The sequence below is a fragment of the Thrips palmi genome, unplaced genomic scaffold, assembly GCF_012932325.1.
Source record: "Thrips palmi isolate BJ-2018 unplaced genomic scaffold, TpBJ-2018v1 HiC_scaffold_3, whole genome shotgun sequence".
Classification (NCBI taxonomy): domain Eukaryota; kingdom Metazoa; phylum Arthropoda; class Insecta; order Thysanoptera; family Thripidae; genus Thrips; species Thrips palmi.
This window is the reverse complement of record NW_023144630.1, coordinates 6843708-6863708: the sequence shown is the minus strand read 5'-3', so window position 1 is coordinate 6863708 and position 20001 is coordinate 6843708. Positions and strand designations below refer to the sequence as shown.

Genomic DNA, 20001 nt, shown 5'->3' with positions numbered 1-20001 from the left:
GGCGGCCGAAATTCTAGACGCGTTTTGAGCTCCAGAGTCGCTACATGGGACTCGAACCGAACGTGTGACCCCACCAATGGATTCCTCGTTCGGAGGGGAATCCATTGGGGGGGTCACACGTTCGGTTCGAGTCCCATTTAGCGACTCTGGAGCTCAAAACGCGTCTAGAATTTTGGCCACCTCATCGGTCTTCTGGCCCACTGTGCGCTGGCGTTCTGTCTCTCTCGCACCCGCGGCGCGGCCCGGCGGGGAGAGAGAGAGGCAGAGCGACTCTGATCGGCACGAGACTGCGAGCCAGCCGCCGGGCGAGGCGGGCAGATTTCAAAGTCGGCTCTCGTTGCGCTGTCTCTCTCGCACCCGTGCCGCCCCGTTGGGGCCCCGTTGGGGTGCGAGAGAGACAGCGCGACCGAACGCTGTGCGGAATCAGTCCACAGGCCCATGGACCTGCCGCGCTGCCGCGCTGCCCTCTGCACTGGCGGGACTAATTTTATCCCGGCGTATCGCAAGACAGTGGCGGGGGGAGGGCGGGGTACGTTGCCTTGGCAGTGGTGCCAGTGAGACGCTGCCCCCTCCCCCGCCAAACTTCCTCCCCCACCCCCACCCCCCCCACCCCCTCCCCCAGCCCCTGACCGCGGCTCGCCGGTATGGCAACAAACGTCATTTCGGTAGCCCTTCCCTGAAGAAAGTACCTGTATTTTTGGAAACGGATGTCGCTTAGAGCAACAATTACTTTGGTTCCCTCGGCTCTGCGAGTGCCCGTCGCGCAGACGCGAGCCCAAGTGCCCCTCCCACAGTGGGCCAGAAGAGCAGTGGAGGCGGCCAAAACTCTGAACGCATTTTGAGCTCCAGAGTCGCCAAACAGGACTCGATCCAAGCTTCTGATCTCACCAATGGATTCCTCTTAAGAAAAGCAATCCATTGGTGGGGTCACACGTTCGGTTCGAGCCCCATTTAGCGAATCTGGATCTCGAAACGCGTGTTTGGCCGTGTGCGCCGGTCTTCTGGCCAACCGTGCGTCCACTGGTAAACCGCCCCGTGGCCACTGAGTCAGGAAACCCCGTAGATAGACCGCGACCGCCTACGACACAAGCACGAGGCGTTCGCCAGCGACGGGCGGAGGACCGTCCCTTCATTCATGCCAAGAAACAGTTTTCGGACCGGCGCTCTGCGATTTAGCGGAGATTTACTGCAAAGGAGCTGGAAAACTTGCTGGCTTTTCACAGCGTCGCTCGCCCAATGCACCCAATGCACTTGCACGAGACGAACGGCCGTGCGTGAACGCCAGCACCTGCTCAGACTTGGCGGTCGTTCTAATTGCGCACAAGTCATTCCCGAGATCGGAGCACTCTATCACCGCGCTCTTGTGTAGCACCGAGAGAGAGAGAGAGAGGGAGAGAGAGAGAGAGGGGAGAGAGAGAGAGAGAGAGAGGAGAGGAGAGAGAGAGAGAGGGGAGAGAAGGAGAGAGAGAGAGAAAAGAGGGGAAAAGAGGAGAAGGAGGAGGGAAAAGAGGAGAGAGAGAGAGAGAGTGAGAGAGGGAGGGAGGGAGAAGGCGGCTTGTTACCGCCTGTGAGGTGGGCAGGCCCGTCGAGCACGGCGCCCACCCGGATTGCCTACTCTGCAGGCGCTCCGCTCCGCGAGCTCGTTTTCACTGCTCTGCACAGTGGACCAGAAGACCGGTGGAGGCGGCCACAATTGTAGACGCGTTTTGAGCTCCAGAGTCGCTAAATAGGACTCGAGTCGAACTTGCGACCCCATCAATGGATTGCTCCCGGAACAAGGAATCCATTGGTGGGGTCACACGTGTGGTTCGAGTCTCATTTAGCGACTCTGGAGCTCAAAACGCGTCCAGAATTTTGGCCGCCTCCACCGGTCTTCTGGCAAATCTAATGTGCACTGGTTTCCGACGCGGTTCGCTCTTTGCACACATCATTGCGCACCACATTGGTTCGCTGTGTAACCAAGTGTGGAGAACTTGTCACTTCCTGTTGCGAAGTGATTCTCCACACAGACGTGAGGAGTTTGCAGTCTTCACACTGCAAGTGTGGTGTAGCTCACTCACAGCGACCTTATCTCTGGGGTGGTGCAAGGGAAACTCCACACTTGGAGTGTGCTGATTGCAAACTGTGCACTTCCAAGTGCGGTGGACCGAAATTCCACACCTCCCCATATCGTGTGGAGTTCTCACGGTGTTTTGCCTGCACTCTAATTTTCACGTGCAAAATCTCAATTGGTGAAAGTAATTTTGGTGTGCAGCGATTCGTAACCAACCATTGGAGATTCCCGGGACTTGAGTTTGACAAATCGTGGTATTATGGAATCACCCACTCATTTGTTAGGCGCCTTTCACCAAACAACTGGTGTGAGATTTGCCTGGATTAGTGCAACGGAATAGCCGGAGGAGGCGGCCAAGCACTGCGGCCAGGCACTTGTTGTCCAGACACGCCCGAACGGACTCACCCAAAGCCATGGTTTACCCACGAATGGTTCTTTGAAGCCAATATGGCAAGCTTGGCCCGGAGACTCCCAGCTGCCAAAAGGCTAGCTTATGAAAACCGCCAAAGCTTGCATTGCATTCCGGGTTGCCAATTTGTGGCAAGCAACCCACGGCTTTGCCAGTGCTGTCCAGAATTGTGTCGCCTCCCCCAGGGGCCAGAAGCCGGGGAGGCGGCACCGACGCGTTTTGAGCCCAGAGTCGCGAAACAGCCCGAACCGAAATGTGACCCCCCAATGGGTTTGACCCCACCAAGTTGCCCGAAAGAGGAATCCAGAGGGGCACCCCCGCGCGAGGGGGGGGCCAGGGGACTCTGGGGCCAAACGCGAGCGGCGCCTCCAACCGACTTTTGGACTGTTTGTCCCCGCTTTTGGCCCGGGTTGTACACCGCCCCTCCCCCTTCTTTTTTTCGGAATAAAGGGGCTTAGAATGAGCGCCCAACCCCCCGTTGGGATGGGGCCAAGGCGCTTTGACAAAGGGGGGAGGCGAAGTGGCCTTTTCTGGGGTGGGGCCCCGCCAAAGGGGAACGCCGCGCCAAAAAAGCCCGAGACCCGGCCCCGAAACGCCAAGCGTGCCCCCCCCCCCCCCCAACGGGGACGCCCCGGGGGACCCCCGCCCCGGGGGGAGGACGCGGAGGGGGCCACCCCAGGGAGACCCCACGCCGCGACGCCCGCCAGAGGCACTGGGCCTTGGACCCCTTTAGACAACGGGGGCGACCCAACGCCCGCCCTCCGCTGCGCCACGCCACGCCACGCCGCGCCACGCCACGCCCACGCCACGCCGCGCCACGCCACGCCACGGCCACGCCACGCCACGCCCGCCACGCCACGCCACGCCACGCCCACGCGGGGGCGGCAGGCGCGCGGCTCGACGACCAGTAACGCGAGACAGGCGCACATCTTGTTCGAATTTCCGAATCAATCGGAGCCAGTTTTGTCGCCCGACTTTTGGCCCAGAGCTCCATTTGCGAGACTAGCGGGTAACACACGCCGACAAAAAAAAAAAAAAAAACACACCCAAAAACATTTTTAAACTTTTTTTCGAATAAATTTTTGCTTATGATATTTATTGCTGCGTTAATTTCAAAACCCTGTTGCGTGATAGGGTGCCCAAGGCGCTCTGTACGACGGCACCCGTCGTCGAAGTGTGTATCCCATTTACCGTGAGTTGAAGTGGGAGCACGCTTGCAAAGAGCAGAGCTGCTGACTTGACTTCATTAACAAGCGCGCGGTGAGTACACCGGTCACAGAAATAGTTCGCCTGTAAGTCGTGCCCCCCCCCCCCATGTCGTTATTGAAAGTGGTGACGCCGCTCTTGGCGGTACCCCTCGCCGCGGAGGCACTTGGAAATACCCCGTGCGACGTAGCGCGGAGTGTCTTTGGTCGCCGCGGCGGCGCACAATGGGCCAGAAGACCGGTGGAGGCGGCCTAAACTCTAGACGCGTTTTGAGCTCCAGAGTCGCTGAGCAGGACTCGAACCGAACGTGTGACCCCACCAATGGATTGCTCTCCGGACGAGGAATCCATTGGTGGGGTCACACGTTCGGTTCGAGTCCTGCTTAGCGACTCTGGAGCTCAAAACGCGTCTAGAGTTTTGGCCGCCTCCACCGGTCTTCTGGCACACTGTGCGCCGCCGTGCCGGTTCGGGCGGCATCGCCGGCAGAACAGCTGCGACTAGGAATGCTGAATCGACTACATCCAACTTGTGTCCGACAGCCATTATTTGAATCAGTCGCACGCAGATTTAGTCGGGAAAATAAATTTCTGAACTGAAACCGCGAACGAACGTTGTTTCTATTTTTGCCGTGGCGGTGTGGAACAGCTGCTGTGATGCGTTTCCTTCAAAGATCCTGCAGTGAGTCTGCAATTAGCTCGCCATTGTCTCGAGGTGCATCCCTCGCCGTTAATCGCTAGAAAGCCGGAACGACGGAGCGCGAGGCGGAGCGCTGCGCGACCTCGCGGAGGCGTGTTTCAAGTTGCAGCGATGAATGGGCGCAAGTGCACTTCTGTTGAAAAGTAACTACATTCCGAAGGAAATTCGGAAGTTTATACGTGGGAAGCTGCCATGCTGGCCCGATTCCAGAGTAAAATTTCTTGGTCCGAAGAAAATGATTGGCCTGACTAAAGGGCTGGTGAACATTGCAGCTGTCAAATGCCGTTTTTTTTTTCAATCCATGCGACCAGGTGAAATGACTGAAACTGCGTCTGTTCCTTTTCATCGTTTTGTTGATTTTTCGCCGTCGCTGTTGGCACTCGTGTCTCGTGCCTGCTCAAACACAATGGCTGAGCCGTTAACTTGGCAGCGCAGTCGTTAGCCAAACAATGCCTGGAAAAACAAAAGTGGCGATTCATATTTCCCCCGCGGGCCGGGCGGGTTGAGCGCCGCGCCGCGAGAGGGCGCCAGGCGGCCAGCAGACGACGGAGTGGGGGGCGGCGTGGCTGCGAGCGGCGGGCAATCTCAGTGTGGTAGGAGCCGGCTCGGGCCAAGCACGTGCCGAGTGCGACTGTGACACGCCGGCCGGCAGCGTGGGGAATGACAGCGAGTTTCCTATTCGACTAGCGACGTTTGACCGTGCAGCGAGTGCCCTGTTTGACTGTCTTCAACGACAGCCCCGTTTGACTGTGCATAGCGAGTGTCCGGCTGTCTTCAACGACAGCACCGTTTGACTGGACAGCGTGTGCCCCATTCGACTGTCTTCAACGACAGCCCCGTTTGACCGTGCAGCGAGTATCGGCTGTCGTCAACGACAGTACCGTTTGACTGGACAGCGTGTGCCCCATTCGACTGTCTTCATCGAAGTCCCTGTTTGACCGTGCAGCGAGTGCCCCATTCGACTATCCTCCGCGACAGCGGGACAGCTGAGCTGTCGTTCGCGTCGTCTGCTGTGTTGTGTAAACAAGTCGTCTTGGATGTGCCCTGGGAGAGATGAGATGACATCTGGTCCACCGTCTTGCAAGATAAGGCGGGCAGAACCACATAAACGGTACGTGCCACAGGGGAAGGCTACTGTCAAATTTAGTGACTCTAAAACACCATCACGCGTTCGATGATATGGAGCAAGCGGTACCCGTTTAAATTGGCATTGGTGCCGTCACTCGTTCGGTTCGAGTCCCGTTTAGCGACTCTGGAGTTCAAAACACGTCCAGTATTTTGACCGCCTCCAACACGCGTGCCAACACACGGGGCGGCCGGTGCACAACCGTCCTCCAGAATCCGCCTCGCACTGCAAGCGTCGCCGCAACCGCAATGACAGAGACTTGCTGTCAATTTTGTCGCAGTGCTCTTGCACTGGCTGTGTACCATCTGATCGGTCTTCCGCAGTGTACTATTTATCAGCGGCGCTACAGACAGGTGCTGTACAGAAAGCACCGACACTTTAGCGGATTGGTGGGAGTAACGGCGGCGGCCCCCACTGGGATTCGAACCCGCGCCTGTTCTTTCCGGAAGCCGATTTGTACGCCTGAACGACACTTTTCGAGATGTCTATGGCGGAGCGGAAAAAAGAACGGGGAAAATATGGTGCGTTGCGGCGGACGAGTCCTTGGGCGGGCCTTGTGGACCGTTTTTGACGGACTTGACCCGCCTTCCTCTGTGTGCGTGTGTCTGTGTGTGTGTGCGTGTGTGTGACTGAAATGCGATTGTGTGCGTTTGGCGGGCGACATCGCCTTCGGAATGCCGCTCTTAATTAAGAGCAAATTGAAGAGGGTGCTCTCCTTTTCAACCCTCTGACCGGACCGACCGCGCTGCGTCTTGCGCTCCGCCGCGCTCTGACCGCGCCGCACCATTAGGGAAAGGAACGCGCCCACCATACATATGGATCACCACGCCTGTCGCCGTGATTGACGAAGCGCACACTGTGTGTGTGTGTTGTGTGTGTGTGTGTGTGTCCGAAGTGCTCGCCTTTCGTTCCTGTTCTTTTTTTGCTTTGCTCCATTTTGCCGTCTCACCTTTTAAGACCCTCAAATTCGACGGGCTCCGTTGAATCGGGTTTTAAAAATTTCATCCGGTGGTCGTTTTAGAGAGAGAGAGAGAGAGAGAGAGAGAGAGAGAGGAGAAGAGAGAGGGAAAAGAGAGAGAGAGAGAGGAGAAAAGGTCCTCACGCTCCTCACTCTCAGGGGCAAAAAAAAACAGCCCCAAGGTTTCCCTCCTTTCCCCCTTCCCCTCCTTTCCTTTTCTTTTTCCAGCCCGGGGGGGGGTTCCCGGGGTCGAAAAAAAAACCCAATTCCACCTTGCCCTTTCCCCCCCCTGGGGTTTTCCCTTTCCTTTCTCTCCCCTCCTCCTCCCCCCCCCCCCCTCTCTCCTCCCCCCCTCTCCTCTCCCTCTCTCTCTCTCTCTCTCTGCAAATATGCATCAGCGAGAGGCCTCCTCGCGAACCTCGCCGTCAAGTTTTCCAAAGGGCGCGCGTGCATCTGTTTCCCTCCTTTCTCTGAAACTTTCTCGTTTTTTCTTTGTTTTTCCGCCGAAAGACATGCCGGTCGTCAAGGCGAGCCTGCACTGTGTCTATAAGGGAAGGACACTATAAATTCCTCAGCGACTCTGCGGCTCCGGAGAGGGGCAGACAAGACGGAGCCAATTTCGTTGTCAGAGACGTAGACAATGTCGCGGACGGACAAGTGACACGTGTGTCACGTGCGACGTGGCGACACAGTGGGCCAGAAGACTGATGGAGGCGTCCAAAACTCTAGACGCGTTTTGAGCTCCAGAGTCGCTAAATGGGACTCGAACCGAACCCGTGTGTGACCCCACCAATGAATTGCTCTCAGAGCGAGGAACCCTTGGTTTTGGGGCCCCCACCGGCCTGTTCAAAGTCCCAATTTAAAAGGCGACTCTGGAGCTCAACGCTTCTAGAGTTTAGGCCGCCTCCACCGGTCTTCTGGCCCACTGTGCAATGTCGCGGACGGACTAGTGACAGTGTGACACGTGCGCCGCGACGACACGTGGACGCGGGAAATTTGAATCGCCGCCTTTGATTTGCCTACGAATAGCGCGCCTCCCTCCTCCCCCGCGGGGCGACTCGCAAGGTCGACACTCACTGTATCCAGGCCGCAGGGCACGGCGGCACAGTGGGCCAGAAGACCGGTGGAGGCGGCCAAAATTCAAGACGCGTTTTGAGCTTCAGGGTCGGTAAACAGGGCTCGAACGGAACGTGTGACCCCACCAATGGATTGCTCTCCGAACGGGAATCCATTGGTGGGTCACACGTTCGGTTCGAGTCTTGTTTTAGCGACTCTGGAGCTCGAAACGCGTCTAGAATTTTGGCCGCCTTCACCGGTCTTCTGGCCCACTGTGCGCAGGGCCGCCAGCAGAGACTGAGAGTCGTCCTCGTCGCTCTGTCTCCCTCGCACTCATGGGGCGTTCCCTATGGGTGCGAGAGAGACAGAGCGACGAGAACGACTCCCCGGAATCGGTCTGCAGGCCGCAGGGATACCGACGTCGGATTCGTCGCCGGTGATATATGTATGTATGAAGGAGTCTGCTTGATGCATGGCGACGGCTGTAGTGCGGGGACGCCCTGTCCTTATCACGCCGCCACACATACCATTTTTCTGTATCCCTCCTTTATTCTGTAGGGGCTCGTGTGAAAAAGTGTGTTTATTTTCATTTTTAAAGATCGTGATTTAAAACCTCGCTAAAGTGTTTTGAGTATTTGTCATTTGCATTAAAGCCATAATTAATCAGTAAACTACGAAGTATTTTCTTTGTAAACTTATGTAACTGAAAATACTCAAAGAATACTTTTGATTGTATGTAGGGTCTAAAATTATTGATAAGGTTATCAGAGGCCCGTTTAGCATTTATCCTGGGGATTCTGGGGGCCGCAATGGACTCAGAAATAATGTGTTGTTTTTTTTTTCTTTCAGTAAATCATTTACGAGCAGATTTCAGCCATCCTAAAAGTGGCTTCAATTTGGATGACTCGATGCGCGAGCCCGTTCGTACAGTGCGAGGTAGGTCATTACCGATTCCGTTTTAGAAAGCAGGGTGATCGAAACGCGCAGGTCCCCGGTTCGAATCCCGGGCCCTTTTTTTTCCTGCCCCTGCCCCTCCCCTTTCCCCAACCCCCACTACGACCGACCCGAACAAGTGGCAGAATTTGCGACGTGGAGTCAGGAAGCCGCACATTCTAACGCGAATCAGGCGGTCCTTTCCGTATGGAAATGCACGCGCCGTCGCTCTCGCACTGTGGCGGCCTTGCGGGACGCACAGTGGGCCAGAAGACCGGTGGAGGCGGTCAAAACTCTGGACGCGTTTTGAGCTCCAGCGTCGCTAAGCTGGACTCGAACCGAACGTGTGACCCCACCAATGGATTCCTCGTTCGGAGAGCAATCCATTGGTGGGGTCACAAGTACGATTGGAGTATCATTTAACGACTCTGGAGCTCAAAACGCGTCCAGAGTTTTGGCCGCCTCCACCGGTCTGCTGGCCCACTGTGGGACGCCCCGCGAGTGCGAGAGAGACAGCGCGACGCGCGGAATCACAGTACAGTCGAGATCCAGGCTGAAGCGAGGGGCTGGGGTTGTATTTCTTTGGCTGAATATGAAAAGCGCACCGTGCTTATTGCCAGAGACAGGTCTCAAGAGAGAGAGAGAGAGAGAGAGAGAGAGAGAGAGAGAGAGGAGAGAGAGAGAGAGAGGATGAATACGTCGTGAAGACGCCGCCCGCATGGCCCGGCACGTCCGGATGTGTGGCTGTGCCCGCGGAAGATCTTATCCCTGCTTGATAATGGCGGACGGACCGACAGGCAGACAGACAGACAGACAGACGGACAGACGGGCAGAAAACAATCATGCAATCAGAATCAGACAGATAGGCGTCACGCCTGAGTGGTGGACTAGTAACCCCTATAGTGGATCGCGTGGGAGCCACAAGGTCATGGCGCCATCACACTCACACACTCTCTTTCTCTTTCACACACACACACACACACACACACACACACAGAGGGGCGTGAAAACTCAGTGTGGTCGCGCAGAGATTACGGATGACGCCCGTGTGACGGCTGGCCGAACACAGCGCAGCGGCGCAGCCCTGTGGACCGGGAAAAAGAGACCGCTACACGTGTCTCGTTGTTTTTGTTTGTTGTCATTGCTCTTGCACTTGGAACGACAATGCTATATAGTTTTGCCGCTCTTTTTTGGCAGTGCACCGCTGTGGGACAGAAGACCGGCACCGGCGGCGAAAATTCTAGACGCGGTTTGAGCTGCAGAGTCGCCAAATGGGACTCGAACCGAACGTGTGACCCCACCAATGGATTCCTCGTTCGGAGAGCAATCCATTGGTGGGGTCACACGTTCGTTTCGAGTCCTATTTAGCGACTCTGGAGCTCAAAAACGCATCTGGAATTTTCGCCGCCACCACCGGCCTTCTGGCCCACTGTGAGGCGCGGACTGATTGAGACGTCTCGCAGGGCATGAGCGGAATGATAGTCCTCGTTAGGCAAGGCAGGCAGTGCCCCGGAGGCTACAACAACAACAACAATATGCTCGCCGTTTCTGGAAAGAATCTCGTCAGGGAAGAGTAGGAAAGGGTCCTGAAGTGGCTCCATGCTTGCGGGCTAGGTGCCTCGTTGAGTTCAAAAAGACGAGTTTGAACAGAGTATCGTGTAAAATGTAGAAAACGAAGCCTTGAATATCATCGGTAAATGCAGCAAAAAAAAAAAAAAAAAAAAAGGGGGAAAAGGGGGGCCCGGGGGCCCCCCCCGGGCCCGGGGGGGGGGGGGCCCCCAAAAAAAAAGGGGGGGCCCCCCCCCCCCCCCGGGGGAAAAAGGGGGGGGGGAAAAAAAATTAAAAATTTTTTCCCAAAGGGGGGGTTTTTTTCCCCGGGGGCCCCAAAGGGAACCCCCCCCCCCCTTTTTTTTTCCCCCAAACACCCCCCCGGGGGGGGGGAAAACCCCCCCCTTTCGGGGCCCCCCCCCGGGGGGGCCCCAGGGGGTTTTGGCCGGGAAAAACCCCTTTCCGGGTTTTTTTTTTTTTTGGGGGGGAAAATTTTAAAGGGGGGGCCCCCTTTTGGCCCCCCCAAAAAAAACCCCCCCCCCAAAAAACCCCCTTTTTGATTTGGGGGGTTCCCCCCGGGGGGGCCCCCCCAAATTTTTTCCCTTTGGGGGGCCACACGGGCCCAATTTTTCCCCTTTTTGGGCCAAAACCCCCTTTTTTTCCCCCAAAATTTTCCCCCCCTTTTCCCCCTAAAAAATTTTTTGGACCCCCCCCAAAAAAACCCTTTTGGGGGAAAAGGGGGGGGGGAAAAAATTTTTTTTTTGGGTTTTGGGAAAAAAAAAAAAAAGGGCCCCGGGGCCCCCCCGGGGGGGGGGGGGGGGGCCCCCCCCGGGGGCCCGGAATTTTTTGGGGGGGGGTTTTAATTTTTCCCCCCAAAAAAAAAAAAAAAACCCCAAAAAAAAAAAAAACCCCCTTTTTTGGGGGGGGCCCCGGCCGGTTTTTGGGGCGGGGGAAGGGGCCCCCCCCCCCCCGGGGGGAAAAAAACCCCTTTTCCCCCCCCGGGGGGGGGAAAAAAAAACCCGGGGGGGCCCTTGGCCCCCCCAAAAAACCCCCGGGCCCCCAAACGGGAAAAGGGGGAAAATTTCCCCCTTTTTAAAAAAACCGGGAAAAACCCCCCCCGGGCCCCCCCCCCCCCCCCCCCCCCCAAAAAAAAAACCCCAAAAATTTTTTTAAAAAAAAAAAAAACCCCCCCCCCCCCCCCTTTCCCCCCCCCCCGGGGGTTGGCGTTGTTTTTTTTTTTTTTTTTTTTTCCCCGGGGCCCCCCCCCCCCCTTTTTTTTTTTGGGGGGGGCCCCCCCCCAGCGGGCCCCTCGGCCAGCAGCAACACTCTCCCCGTCCAGTCGATCAAAACGCCGCGGGCCTCTGGGCCTCTGGACCAGTGGCTACTGCACTGTGGGCCAGAAGACCGGTGGAGGCGGCGAAAATTCTAGACGCGTTTTGAGCTCCGGAGTCGCTTGACAGAATTCCAACCGAACGTGTGACCCCACCAATGGATCTGCTCTCTGAACGAGGAATTCATTGGCGGGGCACTAGCTCAGTTTGAGTCCTGTGCACTGCCACCCTTGTGAGAAGGTCCTTTTTCTCCTCGTCTGAATTCGGGTCGATAAAATTATCCTTGCTGAAATTTTAGCGACAAAATTATCTTTGCCGAAATTCGGGTGACGAAGCCTGCCTCACCCACAATATGTCTCCCTGATCATGACTTGCATCCTCAGAGCAGAATGTAAAACAGGGAAGGTCGGTATCACTATTCATGGAGCCGGCGAATGGTTTTAACATTACCATTTTGGGGCCATCTTTCGACCTGTCGCCCTCGCCCCGCGCCCGAGCCGACCTCAACCACATGAAACTTTTCCACCCCAACAAACTCAGCCCTTTTCTTCTCGTCTCGTGTGCACCAGCGTAACATCCTCGGGCGCTCCCACCCTTCTTCTTCTTCTTCTTCTTCTTCTTCTTCTTCTTCTTCTTCTTCTTCTTCTTTTCTTCTTCTTCTTCTTCTTTTCTTTTTCCCTTTTCATCTATCTTTCATCATCTTTTCATCATCTTTTCATCATCTTTTCATCATCTTTTCATCAGCTTTTCATCAACATTTCATCAACTTTTCATCAACTTTTCATCAACTTTTTTTCATCATTTTTTTTTTCATTTTATCATCACCTTTATCTTTCTTTTCTTGAATCCTCCGATACCGTCCGCGATGGGCTTCGCGACACCTCTCTTTTGGCGAGGTTCTAACTCCAAACTGCAGGAAAGTCAACTTGCCAGTGACGTGATCTTTTTTTTTTTCGCCTTCCTGGAGCGTTCGTTCTCCTTGATTGCACTCGCCGCAGCTCCACTTGGTCGGCTAGACCCGGCAGTCATGTCCAGCTGGTGCTCAAACAGATCCCTCAAACTCGACTCGCTCTGACCATATCGGGCGTGTGTGAACAGGGCTTGCCCGGCTTGCCGCCCAGCTTGCCGGGCTCGGGTTGACTGCACGCTCGGAAAGAACCGCTCCGGAGCAGTTTCCCTGCAGACTGATTCCGAGAGTCGCCGTCTCCGTCGCTCTGTCTCTCTCGCACTCGTGGGGCGTACCGTTGAGGTGCGAGAGAGACAGAGCGATGACTCTCGGAATACGGCGCGTTCTCGGCGCGTCGCGCGGTCCTTTGGAAAAGGGATATGGGGGCCCTCTGGCAGCCTCTGGCCCTCAAAGGGGGTAGTTTTAATCCAACGGGAAGCCATGGCCTCTACACTCTAAATATGGGGTGCCCAGAAACTGGGCGCCTTTGTCGCCTGCCCCACTTTTTAGGGTGCCAAATGTCACCCAGTTTCTGGGCACCTTTGTCGCCCAGTCTCGGGGTGGACTAATCATGCAGTAACCGGCCCTCTCCCATGGTAGAGCATGCACAGATGTCTAGTTCCTGGGCGACTAAGGGGCCCAGAGTCTGGGCACCTTTGGCACCTTAGTCGCTGCTGAGCCATGGGGGAAAGGGAGGTTCCCTAATGGTTTGCCCACCCCGAGACTAGGCGACAAAGGTGCCCAGAAACTGGGCGACATTTGGCACCCTAAAAAGTGGAGCAGGCGACAAAGGCGCCCAGTTTCTGGACACCCTACATTTAGAGTGAAGCCATGGCCTCTAGGCAGAGCGGGGCGGAGCGCCTCGCCTGCAGTGTAAAGGCATTCGTCTCGGTCCGGTGGCCGCGGCGACTCCGCAGAACTGGCTTTTCGGAAAGCTGATTCACTGCCCTCTTGCAGTTTTCCTTTTGTTGTTGTTGGAGCGCCTTGCAGTGTGGGCAGCGCCGTAGAGCAGCGGAGTGCGGCGGGCTTGCCTACCCGCACTTGCCAGGCGCTCCGGCCGGCCGAACCGCTCCGACGACTCGTTTCGTCGCTCTGTCTCTCTCGCACCCCCACAGGGCGCACCGTGAGTGCGACAGAGAGAGAGAGAGAGAGAGAGAGAGAGAGAGAGAGAGAGAGAAGAGAGAGAGAGAGAAGACGGGCGGAGGGCAGAGCGACTAGGCGGACGCACAGTGGGTTAGAAGACCGATGGAGGCGGTCTAAACCCTAGACGCGTTTTGAGCTGCACAGTCGCTGAATGCGACTCGAACCAAACGTGTGACCCCACCCATGGATTGCTCTCCGAACGAGGAATCCATTGGTGGGGTCACACGTTCGGTTCGAGCCCTGTTTAGCGACTCTGGAGCTCAAAACGCGTCTGGAGTTTAGGCCGCCTCCACCGGTCTGCTGGCGAATCCACTGCGGGACGACGTGCGAGACTGGGTCGCTCACGAGGATCGAAGGGCCCCGCTGCTATCCCATCTGGTTCGGCGTTCAGCCTTCTCTCCCGCCGTCCCGCCCCGTCCCGGCGTTCAGCGGACCAGCCGACCGGGAACACGCCGAGCGTGGCGTGCTCCAAGATAAGGTCCACACACACACCACACACACACACACACACAACCCACCACCCACAACCACTCACACACTACACACGCACACACACACCACACACACACGGGGCAAACGGTACGGTAGCCGGATGCATTCCCTATGCGTCAGGGTGTTGCAGCACGCCTGCGCCACATTAAAGTCTGCGCGCGCACATTCGCGCCCTCTCTCTCTCTTACCCTCTCTTCTCGCTCTCCGCTCCTCTCTCTCTCCCTCTCGGTCTCTCTCCCTCTCGCTCTCTCCCTCTCGCGTCTCTCCCCCTTTCTCCCCCCTCTCTCTCTCTCTTTCTCCCCTCTCTCTCTGCTCTCTCCTTCTTCTCTCTCTCCTCTCTTCTCTCTCTCTCTCTCTCTCGCCTCCTCTTCTGCTCTCCTCTCTCTCTCTCTCTCTCTCTCGTCTGAGTAGGTGAAGAGGTCCCCGCGAAGTGCTCTCTTAAAAACATGTTTTGACAAGGCAATTCCACAAATCCAACTATAAATTAGTGAAAACCTGCAAGAACTAGTGTGAGGATTATCTCAAGACAAAAGTTTCAACGAAACCGTCGCGGGATGGAGCGAAAACTCCTTTTTCCTCCGTCCCCAACCGGCTGTGAACCACCATGGTTTCCCGCCAAAACGACTCGTCGCTTCATCAAGACCAATTTCCAACAACAATGAACCAAACCTTCTCTCTGTCGTCAGGACTGGACCATCGCATTGGCAAGCCCAACCAAGAACCCATTTCAACAGAATCCAACATCGACCAACAACCTAACCTCTACATCCCGTCCAAACATGACGCCTCAAGGCCGCCATGATACCCGCCAACAAACAGCTGATCCAACAACAACAAAGCCAGCAGGTGTCAACCGACAAGAGAGCCCAAACTATCGTCCATCAGAAAATGTGCAGTAGTGCTTCAAGATACAAGAGGAATTTCTCAAGATCAGTGCCTTCGAAGTGTGGCTGACCTCATCGGAGGCCACAACATACACTATGTGACAAGACTTAGTGGTGGTGCTAGAATATGTCTATACCTAACTGATCAACAACCGTGGAAAAAAATTATGTGAGGGAGGAGGGATAAGTGTGGGAGCACAATTTGTCCCTATTCGTCGCTATGTTTCAGAAGCCAAAAGTGTCATCTCAAATTGCCCACCAGAACTATCCGATGAAGAACTAAAAATTTTGCTACAACTTATGGTACATTCGCTCTGCACCAACAAGACTCAAAGTTACTACTTCTCATGATGATCTCAAGCACATACGTACATGGAGAAGATCGTCTACATGATGCTTCACGAAGAAGGAAGAGGACCTCAACTACCACCTCTAATGAATATCACATCACCAGATGGATTCAAATATACCATCTACATCGACAAGGATGAGCTGTATGTAATTTCTGCCTTGGACCAGGACATGTCGAAGAAAAAATGCAGAGAAAGAACAACAGAATGCAGACTTCCCACTTATGTCTAATTTCAGACCCCCAGCAGCACATAGATTGTTTGTTCACTCAACTGGAGAGAGCAGCCATGCCGTCAACAAAACTCCCCAAACAAGGCCAAATCTGGATTCGATTAACAATCTCATGCCCCATTTTCTTCACCCTCAAGAAGCAGGACAAGTTCTTTCTCATCAAACATTGAACATCCATCTCAAGAAGATCCCCCAATTGTCACTCAAGAAACCCCAGAAGAAAGAAGAAAGACCAATCAGTTCCCATCCAAGAAGAAATTGACAAAACCCATCAAGAAAACACATACTGGTATGATTTTTCTCAACCACAAAGTGTTACAATTCACAATGAAGCTGAAGCCCAAAAGAAGAGAAAGCATTCACCCGAAGAAACCTACAGTCAGAACTGAAGTCGCTTAAACCAAGTCAGCATGACTCATCTGCTGAAATGGAACTTGATACATCACAACAAAGTTTTGACAGCTCCAATGAAATGGAAGTAGAAACTGATTCAGATTCCTATGAGAAAGTAATGTCAAAGAGCCAACAAAGAAGACAGAAGAAAGAAGAAATTGTTCGTTCAAATCTCATTAAAAACTGAATTTTGATGACTCAAAACTATCAGCACAAGATTTGAAGATTTTCTTGATAAATGCAGAGGAAAAGCCAACTCTAAAAAAGTAGCAGCACAAATAACGAGGGATAAAAATGAACTACTAAGACAGCTTGAGCGTGCTTTCATTTTATGCCCTGATCAAAATCTCTCAAGGAGACTAGACAGGGCCATCCAAGCCTTAAAACAACCTGATGAAATCTAAGAAAATTTTCTCTACTACCTCATGTTACTAATTTTGTCATTTCTAGTCATGGCTTCAACCCTGACCTTAAATGTCAAGGGGCTAGTCAGTCACCAAACACAATTGGCATTGTTTGATTTAGCAAACAACAAAAGCAAAATTTTATTCTTCAAGAAACAAACCTTCAAGAGAATGCAGTTATGTTTTTACCCTCAAGATTATAATTTTTTATCAACAAACCAACCCAAGCCTCTTCAGGTGTTGCAATTGCTTTCCAACAACAATTTTTTGATGAAGTAGAATTTATTTCTCATGAAGTACTTGCCCCTGGGTACTTACAGGTTATAACAATCAAAATTGAAAGTATAATTTATCATCTTGTTAATGTTTACATGCCTCAAGCTACTCCAAATGCAATCCAAGTTATCAACAAGATTGATTTTTATCTTACAAATACTGAAGACTCTTCAAGATTCATCATTGGTGGAGACTGGAATGTTACTGTCGAAAAAATGACCGATTAAATTGCGCTGAGACAAGAATTGAAGTTGCCAACAAAATGAAGCTCTTGATCCGTCAACACAATCTGTCAGATGTTTGGAGAGATTTCAACCCAAACAAGAGCCAATATACCTTCAGAGGACTGCAACAAAACCATCCCATGTCAAGACTTGACAGAATATATGTAAAAAATAAGGACCAATATGATAAGAAACACTGCAATAGTTCCTTCATTTTCTGATCACTCTGCAGTCAATATAACATTCAACACCAAAGACCTCAGTACAGCCCGCCCTACTGGAAGATGGACACCGCTACTTTGAAGTCAAAACAATATCAAGAATTATCACACAATCATTTCCTTTTATGAAAAAATCAAAAGACCAAACTGCGACATCTGTAAATTATGGGATGAACTCAAAGAAGATTAAATAGCATCACAACGTTTCATGAAATATTCCATCTACAAGCAAGAGAAAAATTCACAACCCTTCAAGCTCAATAAATTTCATCCAATCTAAATCACAAATGTCAAGAAGAGATGAAGAAAGCCTGATACAACTAGAAAAAGAAATAGTAGAATTATATAGAAAAGATTCAGTAACAAATTATCACTAATTGAATCAATGTTATCCAGAAGCCACTGTCAATCAAAATTCTTTCTACGCCTTGCCAAGCAGGCTAAGCCATCAGTATCCATGGACCAGTTGGAAATAGAAGGCCAGCTTACCAGTGATAAAGATAAGATTTTCCCTGTAGTACAAGAAAGTTTTAAAGCATCCTTCTCAGATGCAAATATTAATAGACTCCAGCCAGATAATGTATTTATCAAAATCTACCATCCCTGTCTCCAACTGACAGAGAGTTATGTGATGCACCAATTTTAGAACAAGACATCGAGGAATCTATCAACATGGCAAAGCTAAATCGAGCACCTGGAATTGATGGACTCCCAATTGAATTTTACAAATTCTTTTGGCCTCAACTCAAGAATATTTTCATCAAGGTTATAAAACATTTTGAAGAAACGGAAGATTACCCGCAAGCATGAAGAAAATTGTCATCAAACCCGTTCCCAAATCGGAGACAGAACCCTGAAGAATTGGAGACCAATTTCTCTCATGAACTCTGATTATAAAATTATATCAAGAATTTATAGTAGGAAAATAGCAAACGTCATCTCCAAGTTACTTTCCTCAGATCAGAGCTACTCAGTACCAGGAAGAAACAATATACGATAATTTGCACCTCATAAGAAACATCATTCGCCATGCCAACCAATCCAACTCACCTCTAGCAATCCTAAGTATGGACCAAACTGAAGCCTTCAATAATATTTCACATCAATATCTATTCCATCTTCTAGAAATACAAGGTTTTGGTCCAAAACTATGCACTGGAGTCCAATCGTTGTTGACAAACACACAAGGTTTTGTCAAAATTGGCTCAGCTCTACTTACACCGTTCATTTTCAAGAAAGGACTCAAGCAAGGGGATCCAATCGCAGGCCCACTATATATCCTAACCATTGAACCCTTTTTGAGGTATGTGTCTAACAACATGGACATCAAAGGTTATCTAATACCAATGTCAACAAACATCAGACCTAAGTGCACTGCCGTTGCAGACGATATTAATTTTTTCATAACAGAAGAGGACGACTTCGAGAAGATCGATCTTGCTTTCCAGCAGTACAGCCAACAGTCAGGTGCTAAATTGAATCAAAACAAGTCAACTGGATTATTCTGTGGATCTTGGAAACAAGAAATGATACCCCAAGGAATATATGAATAATGAAGGAGCAAATATTTGGGAGTCTACATAGGAAACAACAAAACTTATGAGAAAAAAATTGGCAAGACCTTTCCGTTAAATAAGCGGAACTTTCAACAACTGGACACAATATGTCAAGCTAACATCATACCAAGGTAGAAGAATAATTTGTAACCAGCTCATTGGGTCACAATTAATCCATGTCCTAAATGTTCTGCAACCACCAAGACTTTTCATCCAACAAATCCAAACTCGAATGAACAACTTCTTGTGGCAAGGTAAACATTGGCTCCACCAAAACTTCATCTATGCACCAAAAGAAGAAGGGGATTAGAAATTATTAATCTACATGCAAAAATAAATTCCCTGAGACTTTCATTAGCAAGTGCAATCCAGCAAAAACCAAATAGTAAAGACTCAACCATTCTACTTCATCACTACAATCTTTCTTTGTATGGAGACATTTCTCCATCACTATTCTTCTGTCAAGTCAAGCAAGAAAAAGATATGTGCAACTTGGTCCCTTCTATCAAAGTCTACTGATAGCATGGCACAATATAGGTCCAATTTTGAACACTACAGTTTTCCCTATAAATGTACTGAGAAAAATGCCACTCTATGGAAGCATGCTAAGTGATCAAACAAATTTCAAATAATCCCTGATTGGAAAAAGTGTGGACCACACCACATTGGAAAAAATGTTAAAAGAAGATGGATCCTGGGAAACACTCAACCTCCAACAGTACACAATTTCAACGCAAAGAATTGAGCTACAACTACAATCAAATCAAGATCCATTTCAGCAAGAAGATAAAATTCAGCAGTCTAATGAAGAGCATGAGCCAAAAAATTCAGCTTTAGACGCAAGATCAAGAAAAGCTTTTCCACTTTCCATCAACAAAAAAAGTAAGTACCTTGCAAGTCTTCAACCATTAATATCAAAGCCTCAAGTAAATGGAAAATCAAAATCATAAATAAGAAGATTAACTGGATGTCCCTATACAATCACCCAATTGACAAACGAGATTCTGAGGTTTGCTGGAGATTGTTATATGAGCTTTAGCTACTCCAAAAGCTACCTCAGTGGAATATTATTTAAAAACTTGATTGTCCTGGTGCCCTCACAAGAGGACGATAATGCATTGACTTCCTTTGCAAGAAGCCTCTCCAGTTATTGACTATGCCCTCTGAGAAATATGTGCTATAATGGAACCCAACCACCCCTCTCTTTGCAAGAGCTATATAGGGTTTCCAGTACAAACTGATGTTTGATCGAGGTTAGGGATTGATGAAGACTCAAAAAGCTTCGTAGGACTTGGTTTATTATGACTTTCAATCTACTGTACATCATACACACGTCTGCACGCCACCGAACACACAGCACAAGAGAGCAAGGCACCGACGCGCAGCCCCGGGGTACACTCGTCCGCCACCAGGGAGCGCCACCGACGGGGTATACAGATACACATTCACATTCAGATAAAGGCTAGATGAGAATTCGCTTCGTCAACACCCCTCCTCGAGTTATCAACTAGCCTTACTGGAAACATTCCAATTGTCGATCTATGCTTAAAGAAGCCTTCGGCAG

At 51.5% G+C, this 20001-nt stretch overlaps 1 protein-coding gene across 2 annotated transcripts in view; it reads left to right on the top strand.

The window, feature by feature from the left end:
* The window catches only part of LOC117648613 (CD151 antigen-like), a 99746-nt gene that overhangs the window by 38657 nt on the left and 41088 nt on the right, over positions 1–20001 (top strand). The window contains exon 1 of one of the 2 annotated variants that reach the window (XM_034391212.1): positions 4961–5475. The exons of the other annotated variant lie outside the window; for it this stretch is intronic. The gene's annotated coding sequence lies outside the window, so the exon portion shown is untranslated. Of the gene's footprint in view, positions 1–4960; positions 5476–20001 lie in introns of those variants that run through there. 2 annotated transcript variants of the gene reach the window in all.